The sequence below is a fragment of the Ursus maritimus genome, unplaced genomic scaffold (assembly GCF_017311325.1).
Source record: "Ursus maritimus isolate PB19 unplaced genomic scaffold, ASM1731132v1 scaffold_2, whole genome shotgun sequence".
In the NCBI taxonomy this organism is placed as follows: domain Eukaryota; kingdom Metazoa; phylum Chordata; class Mammalia; order Carnivora; family Ursidae; genus Ursus; species Ursus maritimus.
In genome coordinates, this window is record NW_024424452.1 from 99,209,616 (window position 1) to 99,219,974 (window position 10,359).

At 37.3% G+C, this 10,359-nt stretch overlaps 1 long non-coding RNA gene across 2 annotated transcripts; it reads left to right on the plus strand.

Annotated features, from left to right (window-relative positions):
- The first annotated feature begins 1,217 nt into the window (after positions 1-1,217).
- Positions 1,218-10,049, plus strand: LOC103657691. Of its 2 annotated transcripts, none has more exons than XR_005836416.1 (4): positions 1,218-2,192; positions 3,629-3,794; positions 4,375-4,460; positions 7,953-10,049. It is a non-coding gene; the product is annotated as an uncharacterized LOC103657691 (long non-coding RNA). The 2 variants fall into 2 exon arrangements; XR_005836415.1 differs by having other exon boundaries at positions 8,114-10,049.
- Positions 10,050-10,359: the final 310 nt, after the last annotated feature.

Genomic DNA, 10,359 nt, shown 5'->3' on the forward strand with positions numbered 1-10,359 from the left:
ATAGAATACTAGGAAAAAATACTTGCAAATTATGTATCTGATAAGGAACTGGTATCTGAAATATATGAAGAACCCTTAAAACTCAACAATAGAAAACAAACAACCTTATTAAAAAATAGGCAAAAGATCTTGACAGACCCCTCACCAAAGAAGGTACACAGATGGCCAATAAGCTTATGAAAAGATGTTCCACATCATTTGTCATCAGGTGGATGCAAATTAAAGCAAAAATGAGATACTACTACACACTTATGGCCAAATTTAGAACACTGAAAGCACCAAATGCTGGCAAGGATTTAGAATAATAGGAACTCCCATATATTGCTGGTGAGAATGCAAAATGGTACAGCAACTTTGCAAGACGGTATGGTAGTTTTGTTTTTTTTTTATAAAACTAAGCATAGTTTTATTGTACAGTCCAGCAATTATGGTTCTTGGTATTTACTCAAAGGAGTTGAAAGCCTATATCCACACTCAAACCTGCACATATATGTTTATAGCACCTTTATGCATAATTGCCAAAACAGAGATATAGCCAAGATGTTCTCCAGTCAGTAAATGGATAAACTGTGCTGCATTCAGACCAGGGAATATTATTCAGCACTAAGAAGAAATAAGCTAGGGGCACCTGGGTGGCTCAGTTGGTTAAGCATCTGCCTTCAGCTCAGGTCATGATCCCACGGTCCTGGGATTGAACCCCATGTTGGGGTCCCTGCTCAGCCGGGGAGCCTGTTTCTCCCTCTCTCCTGCTTGTGTGCTTTCTCTCTCTCTTTCTGTCAAATAAATAAATAAAAGCTTAAAAAAAGAGAGAGAGAAAGAAAGAAAGGAAAGAAAGAAAGAAAGAAAGAAAGAAAAAGAAAGAAAGAAAAAGAAAGAAGCTAGCAAGCCATGAAAGGACAAGGAGGAATCTTAAATGCATATTACTAAGTAAAAGAAGCCAATCTGAAAAGGCTATATCCTATGTGATTCCAACTATATGACTTTCTAGAAAATCCAAAACTCTGGAGACAATAAAAGATTAGTTGCTTGGGGGGGGAGAGGCAGGGATAAATGGACAGAGCACAGAGGATTTTTAGGGCAGTGAAAATACTGTTTGATATTATAATAAGGGATATATGTCATTATGCATTTTTCCAAACCCATAAAATGTGCAATACCAAGAGTGAACCCTAAAGTAAACTATGAACTTTGGGTGATTATGATGTGTCAACAAAGGTCCATGCTTGGTAAAAAAAAAAAAAAAAAAAAAAGGAAGAAAAAAAAAGTACCAGGCTAGTGAGTGATGCTGATAATGGGGGAGACTGTGCATGTGTATGGGTGGGGGGCATATGGGGAATCTCTATACCTCCCTCTCAATTTTGTTGTAAAACTAAAACTGCTCTAAAACTTTTTTCTTTAAAAAAAAAAAAAAGAAGCTAGGGTGAGCTTAGCATGCTTGTTTGCATTAAATATAAAGTCTTGGAGTTTTAAGATGGGATTTTCACATCCCCCATCCTCTTCTGAATTTAAAATGGACACAAATAAGTTTAGAATAGACCAAAAAAAAAAAAAAAATCAGACTGATGAAGTTTAAACTGTCCACTTTATCATTGGTTAAAGCTGGATTGGAAAAACTGTTTCAGCCACACTTAAGCTTCTATTAACACTGTACTCATGTCTAAACCCTGAGAAAAAACCATCCATTGCCCCGTATCTGTTGAGCTCCAGTGGAGGAGACTGAAAGACATTGGCCTCTCAACCTGCCTTTAGAAGATATGTTTTGCCCTACTCTTGCTTACTTACCATTTGGAACCTAGATCAGAACTCAAACATACCCACTCTGTAGGCAGGCAGATAAGAGCAGGATCAGAAAAAATAAAGACTTGCATCACCATTTCCTTTTCCCAACTTTAACCAACTATATGACTAAAGCATCAGCAAGAACAGAACATTCTTGAAAGAGAGAACAAATGGATCTCCCTACCTAAGGAAATCCTAAGAGAATCTGAAGGAAATTAGACCCCAACGAGGTTAAGATGAAGAGAAAGAATCTGAGACTCTGACCCTAGAGGATCTCAAGGTAATGAGATTCAGTATTCTACTAGAAGCATTGCTCAGAAAAGAGATGCGTTTCTTCCTGGAGTTTGGAGAAAGGATCGACAAGAGGATAATAAAGAACAGAGAGGAAGCCCTGTTTGAAGCTTCTATAAGAGGTACCTCTCCAGCAAAGGGGAAAAAATTTCCGCTATGTTGGCAGGGAAGTTTTGGTGGGGCTGGAAGAAAGAGGTTTCAGAGAAGATATCTATTTATGAAATAATGGAAACAGGATGTGTTTCGATTAATTTTTGCACTATATTTTCACAAAAAAATATAATCATTAAGACACAATGAAAATAGCATACACATTGAAGAAACCATTTAACATTTCCTTTTTGAGTGGGTATGCCTCTGGGCACATCTTCTGAGTCTAATTCTCCCACATGAACCAGTCAAGAAAGCTGTTCATAAAGAAAAATCAATCTTAAGAACACTCACATGTTAAGGAATAGCTTAGCTCCTTTTATCTTTCAGTGAGTGGGCACGAAGCCTCCATGAGATTTTGGGGAGTCTCTTGGGGAGTGCCCCCCACTCTCAGTTATTTAGGAAACCTCAAGGTGCCCATACAAAACTAAAAGATGTCCTGTTTGCTCAGCATTTGGGTCCATCAGTTCTCTAGAAATGACTGCACTCATTAGTTTATGAGCTGTGTCACGTGAATGTCATCTTCAATAAAAGAAGGAAACTCTGCATTTAACTGACTTCACATTATTCAAGCACTCATTAGAGCTAGCTTAGCTAAACATTTGTAGGTACTCAATGACCTCAAAGGAAAGCTCTAAAATGTATTCTCTAAGTGTTAGGATTTGTGTAGTTCCTTTGATATTTGCCTTGGGTTTATTATGTGATGAGCTAATATGTGTTATCTTTGTATATTAACTAAGTTATGTGTGTAGTTGATTAAGTAAAGGAAAATATATTGGTTAATCTGCACAAGAAATACAATCTAAGTAATCAAGGTAAAGGAACAACTGGAATAGAGTAAAATTAGGGATGTTTTACCAGGAAAGGAAAATGTTGAGCAGAATTGAAAGACAACTGGCATTGTCAGTGAGAAAGCAGGAAGGCTGGGAAGTCAGGAAGCAAATTGTAGAAGATAGCAGCTATTAACATTTGTATGAATTGTGGACACCTTGGAGTCTGATAGAAGAATGAAACCCCTTTCAGAAAAATACATATAATCAACTCTGCATAAAATTTTGCACATCGACTCCTAACTGGAAGTTGGAAATGCCTTATCTAGGACACTGCCATAAGGTACGCATTTTAAAGACAAAGCTTGGGCCAAAATATATAGGAAACACTGTAGTGTTTTAAAGGGCATATTCAAGGATGCAGAGGTAAAGCTGTGATTTTTTTTTGTAATCCAAGGGTAAAAGGTATTTAAAAAAAAGTACATAGTCTTACTCCTCTAGAGAAAAATAAACCTGAATATGATGCTTCTGGACAAGTGCCTGCAGGCTAGACAGGTTTCCCATTCCTAGAAATCCAACAAGTTATTTGAAAAGCTCTGCCAAACCCAATCCCATTTACTTTTTCTCCTTCTGCACAGAAGTTCCCTGAGGTCGTAAGAGCCCTCTGGAAGAGCAAGCTTAGTAGAAGGACTTCGCATGGATGCTCATGGTCAACTTGCACAATTTGGCATTGCTCCTGGTGACTGACTGAAGAATTGTCATAACTAGTTGTGACTTTCCTAATATTTCCTTCTTTAGAAAAATGTTAGTATAAACCCAGAGTGACCTGTTTCTGGGTTAATGAACAAGCAGGCTTAAATAGTCACAAAGACATGGCAATTTTTATTTAAGTAACAACAATAAATTTAGAGCCATTTATGGTCCTGAACACTAAGGATTTACAACCTCCTTTTTCATAGTTAGCTAACATCTTCTCTGTAGCGTCTGGTAGAAATCATATATAAATTGTAAAGTCACTCCTTGATAAATCTATGTGCATCTTGTAAGAATATCACACTTTGACTTTTACAGCGAGCTGTAGAATGTTGAGGTATAGGCAGTCTGTTCAGAAAGTCTGTTGTCAAGGAAACTGCACCTTCATCCAATGAAAAAACCAAGGGATCTTTCAACATCTTGGGGAGGAAATATTTAATCATTTACTGCCCCCATGCATGTTTTTCTTTGATCCATTGATGGTGATATTAGGGTTTTTATTAATGTTACCCCAGAAAACAGTAAAACATGCTTTTCTCCATTTAATCATAAATAGGAGACACAACTAATGTAGTCACAAGTAAAAACACTCATTTTATATTTCATGTTTTTGTTTTGTTTTTTTTTTCAGGGCATCCTTAGCATGTATTAGATCAAAGGAGTGACAAGAATTAAACAGAAAAAAAAATCTAAAAAAATCTAAATCTCTTTTACATGGTAAGCATTATAACTATTTGATTTTCCAACTATGAAAGTATAAAATTACAACACAAACTGTTCCCCTACTATTTTTCTACTTGACTAACCAAGTATGTATACAGAGACTAGATCGATACAGAGACTTGCTAAGGGAAGCAACACAGGGTGAAACAACTCTAGACATCCTAAACTCAAGTTCCTGAGACAACATTTATTAAGTAACCCTTTATGTGTTTAAACCTCCTTTTTTTTTATCTGAAAAAGCAAAATAATGAATATTTCATCTGGGTAACTGAAGAAGTCAAATGAGATAGCATAATGTGACACTGTTTCATAAATCACAGGATAAAAAGGCAATTATGAAGGGATGTACATGAAAAACAGAGTGGTGTAGTGGTTAAGAGAAGTGCATGCAGGAGTCAGACAGACCTGTGTCATAACCCTGATTCACCTACTCTTTGACTATATAGCCCGAGGCCAGTCTTTCCCTGTGCCTCAATTATCTCATCTGTAAAATTGGTATAATAATGTGTACAGTTACTTCACAGGCGTGTAGAAAGGGTTTAATGAGATGCCATATGTAAACACATTGGCAATGCCTAATTACTCATCTATTACTATTAAAAACAGAAAGACATATTAATCTTTACACCCAAATAAGTGAGACAGCTCTGTCGCTGGAAAGAACAATGGTGCATCTTGTAAAAAGCAATGAGAAATGAGTTAGTTCATTTGAGGGAAAAATTTGAGTCTATGGAGGAGTCATAAAAGGTGAAAGTTCTTTAAATGGTAGCTAAAGTCTTGAAGGAAAGGGTGGTTTCTCCTCTTTATTTGGTAGGTTGGAAAAGATTATTGGCTTGCTCTTCACAGCAACAATGGCAACATGATGACACTGCTGATAGTTCTATATGAATTAAAAAAAAATGTGTGTATTACACTTCTTAGCATTTTTCCCTCCGACCAATTTCAAATGCAGGATTACTGCATTATCTCGCTTGTTCTCTCTCCTCTAATTGATCTTGTGAATGGTTATATTAACGTCACATAACTTTTTTAAACCATGAGACATCCTAGAAAAGGGGGGGGTTCTGTCATGTATTCCATTACAATCAAAGCCACAGCAACCACATCGAGACCCATCTTTATAACACTGTCTCCTGCTTTTATGCTACAAGAACCCCTGCTTCAGCTGGGTTATCCCAGCCTGCCATTAGCATTCCTTGGCACTCTTACCCATTTTCCTCATTTATTCACATACCACTCATTCTTGTAAAACTTTGCTCAGGTTCCACCTTTATATTAAGTGCTTCCCTGACCACTCCAGTCCCCTCATGATCTTGTCATCCTCTGACTTCCTACAGCATTTATTATCTTCCTTTCATCTGGCACTTAGTCATATATTTACTTTCTTGTTTTTTAAAAAAGAAAGAATATTTTTACTTAATCTGTCCAACTAGAGACAGTAATCTTTTATTAAATGTAAAAAAAAAAAAAAAAGTCCTCTCTGCTGGCACATAACATGTATTCAAACTATATTTGTGGAAATAGACCAGCTTTAGAAAACATAGCCTTTGCATTGTTTATATTCCATCTATATTACATTTTCAAATAAATAGAATTCTCTCTCCACCCACACTAAAATTAACTGAAGTATTCTAAATAAGTGTCTAAACAACAGACACTATGCTTTAAGACTCAGCTGTCAACTCTTATTTTGGGGTAGCTAAATAAGCAAATGATCTGACATTTCTAAAATTTCAGTACATATCCTACTTTCTCTAGTACAAGAAAAGGTCTGTTAACCTAAAATTCCTAGCTGTGAAATTCCCCTCTTTGCCTTTCAGCTCAAGTTTTCCTTGAATGAAATGTTATCTCCCACACGTTGAACCTAAGAATAAAATAGCAACATATTAGAAGCAAGGCAAAGAGGCCATCTTGTTACTGATGAGAGTGAAAAGCAAATTTAAGATGTTTTGTAGAAAGCATACTATATGGTAAAATTGCCAAAAAAGAAATTCTTCGTTCCTAACACGGGTTTCGTTTGATCAGTATCTTCTCCCACCTCTTCATGTATGAAATGGCAGCAATCATGATCTAAAATCTGTTTTTTCCTACTTCTATTAGGTGAATTCCAGAGGGAATCATTATGGGTTTTTTTCTTACACCTTGCAGAAAATTAGATCTATAGTCAACATTTGCTCAGTTTCTATACCGTTCTCTCAAATTTCTGATACAATGTAAAATGTGAGCTTTCAAAGAGCTATTGGTCTAATATGAGCACAATGAAATGCGATTAAATAATATGCTGGGTAAAAAAGAAAGAAAAAGCAGGTTGGTCTGGACCAAAACTCTCCTAATATTAGTCTCATGGAACATGTGCATAACATGTGATTTCCAGAGCACATTTATTTCTATCATTTTGATCCTCATAAAGATCTTGTGAAGTCAGCTTTGGCTATATCCATATTCTCCCACCCACCCCCTACTCCCAGTTTTTTAAAGCATCTAAGGAAAATTTTGGTAACAGAGAAGTTAGATGTTTTTTCCTAGGATTGTAGTGTTCTTAGTAGCTGAGACAGGATACCAGCTCCTGAATGGTGATCCACGCTCTTCTCTTTCCATGACTCAAGTCTTACCTCAAAACAATGCTCTGGAATCAGACTGACTGAAAAGTAAACATTGTCCTATCTAAAGAAAGCCCCTACTTCCACCACTGTCCCTCCTCCAAGAGTTTACTATTTACAAGAGGCTTGGTTTATACACGAAGGGCAGACGTGATTCTTTATCCTTTCCACCTCGAAGTTCCCAGAGGTGGGGAGAAAAACAACTTTCTAAGGGTTTTATAAAATGTTATGTTCATATCTAGGCATTTCTAGAAGTTTTATGCAACGAGGTTATGATTCTAGAGCAGGAAGCGTAGCAACAAGAGAGGGCAGAATTCGTGTGTTGGTGAGATTAGAAAAGCCCTGCTAGCCTCTGGACAGGCAAGAAGATCTTCCTCCGCCTCCTTTCTTAGGCTGACAGGCAGGAGCAGCACAGAAGGCTGCCGGAGCCAACAGTGCCCAAATAAAGAAACTTTGTAGTCGTAAGAGGGGGAGGACGTTTGAAGGGTATTTAGCCTTCAGGGACTTTATAAAACTAAGTCAACCAATGGAAGGTTTATGTGGATGCTTTTTAGTAGCGTCCGAGAACTGGGTTGCTGGCTTTTGTTTCATGTTGGAATGGATTTTCACTGCTGGTGAAATTTAGGAGCTCATCATTTAAAAAAAAAAAAAAAAAAAAAAAAAAAAAAAAAAAAAAAGACCCTCCTAAGAAATCCCTCTGTAACAGGAAACGAGGCTTGCCAAATCAGCATAACAATGGGAAGGTAGTATTTTAAAGAAGGCATTTGCACTTTCTTTCTTCAGCCTATTAAACGCTTGAATCACTGAGTTCTCCGCTACGGAGATTCAATTGTGGCCACAGTAAGCAAATGAGCCACAGCTAATATTGTATCGTAACCACATCTAGGTACCAGGCACAACTCCACGGCAAGTCCTTCTCAGGTGTTGGCGCATTTATCCACACCGGGTAACAAGGACAGAACTAGTAAATGTCAGAGTCGGGATTCCAATCCACGCAGTGTTTTCTCCAGAGACCGTGCTCTCTAACCCTGACCATTTTTTCATCAGCTAGACTTTTACAGTACCACTTTCTCTCTCTGAAGATTTTGTTGAGATTGTGGGAGGCTGAAGGAGATGAGGAAAAAATAGAAGAGCTAGCAACAGCAATCGCCCATGGATGATTTCAGCCTATTTCTGCGGTGCTCACTGAAGACTGAGAAAGCACTGAGGAATCGGACTGATGACCTGGAAAACGAGCTCAGATTAGGAAACGTCAAATCAGTGGGACTTGCTGAAGGCACGGAGATGAAAGCAAATGGGATTCTCTCCCACCACTTTCATGTTTAATTTTTTTATTTTATAGAATGAAAGGAAAGGAAAACGGATGATATTTAATTTTCAGTAACAAACCATGCATTGCTGCACATCCGGCCAAGGCCAATTCACTCACGTCCTCTGTGTTGTACAAACTGCAATCCTCATAGAAGAGAAATAAATAGTCAGGAACTCTCAGATTACAGCTAGTACTTTGAAAAGATATTTACAATACAAGTACATCAGAGTCACTAATTCATATTTCACTATGCTATGAACCTGAAAATTCTCATTACAAATAGCAGTTCCTGAAGTGCCACCAAGATATATTGACTGTCAAAGTGGCACTTCCTGATTGTCTACAGAAGCCCAAGAAAAGTATTTATTACGCTGTTACATTATTTTTTTTCACAGTATAATGAAAATACATTAGTCTGCAGTAGCAGCCTTGATTCTTTCCCATTATATTTGTTCATATAATCACCAATCTGCCAAATTTAATAGTTTGCTAGTTACTACAAAAATGTATTCTGAATTGCAGTTGGAATAGGGATAAGTTGACTATTCATGCTTCTGGAAAATGTACAGACATATGTGTAAATTTCAAGAAAGACTTTGTGATGCTTATACGTTTTTCTAATTTAATGTGAGACCTTCCCAGGATAATATGGTTTAAAATAATAATCACGGCTAACTTTTATTGAGCATGTGCCATGTGCCAGGTACTGTTCTAAGAGTTTTATATGTATTCATGTATTTAATCTTCATATTTACCCTATAGAATCAGTACTATTGTCATCCCCATTTTATAGACACAAACTGTAGATTACCCAGTGAGCAAGCGGCACACCTAAGATTCAAATTTAAGCAGTCTCTTCATTGGTAGCTTCAATTGTAGCGAGCATAGCATCATATATAAAGTTGATGAATCACTATGTTGCACGCCTGAAACTAATGGAACACTGTGTGTCAACTATGCTCAAAAAATAAAATAAAGTCTGTCCATGAGTGGGTTTCTCAATGTCAGCACTATTAACACTTTGGACCAGATGTTTCTTTAGGGTAAGGGGCTGTCCTGTACAATGTAGGGTGTTCAGCAGCATCCTGGCCTCCTCTTATTAGCTGCCTATAGCATCCCTCTTTGCACCCTTCCCTGCAGTTCTGACAGTCAAAAATGTCTTCAGACTTTACAAATGTTTCCCTTGGGGGATAAAAATGCCCCAGTTGGGAATCACTGCTCTGGAGTATATAATCTCAAAAGGGGGTAATATCGCCCTCAAGACGGCAAAATTTGGTTCTGGGGGTGCAAAAAAAAAAATCCTACTCTAGTTATGGAGCAAATATATATACAGTTACATGCAGTGCATAAGCAGACGTATGGGATATTTGCAGTAAGAGAATTTCACAGGCGGGATCAGGAAAAAAAGTCTAAAATTCTCCTTAGGAGAGAAATAATGAAATATAGGTTGAGAAACAATAGGCTAGTGCTTGGCTCTTAATCTCTATGTTGTTCTGCACAGTAACAGGCCAGATGGCAAGTCTGAACTCTTGAGATGAACCCTTATTTGAATGACTCTCCCCAAATGGTCAAAGAGGTACTCTCTCTGACTTCCTCCTAGAATGAGACCATTACCTTCACCTTCCTGAGGGTTCAACCTCATCACCTTAGCCCTATGGATTGGAAAATTTGTAACTTTTGAGTTTTGGGTTCAACAAAACACTTTAGACTATTTTTCAAACATTTTCATTCCAGCAAAAACTAGAAAACTGTATTTGCCAAGAGCTATTTTTCTTAAACTTTTTAATCCTGGGTGTATTTCAAAGGAAATTTATCCATATGGTTCTCATTCATTTACTCTTAATTCATCAAGATGGTGTTTTGTAAAAGCCAGTTGACAACCAAGGAGCTGTACGCATGTTTTTTTAACTTGAACGAGGAAGTTGGGCTTTGCTTGTGCTAAATAGAATTTAAAACCCCTTAAGTTTTTTTATACTTGGCT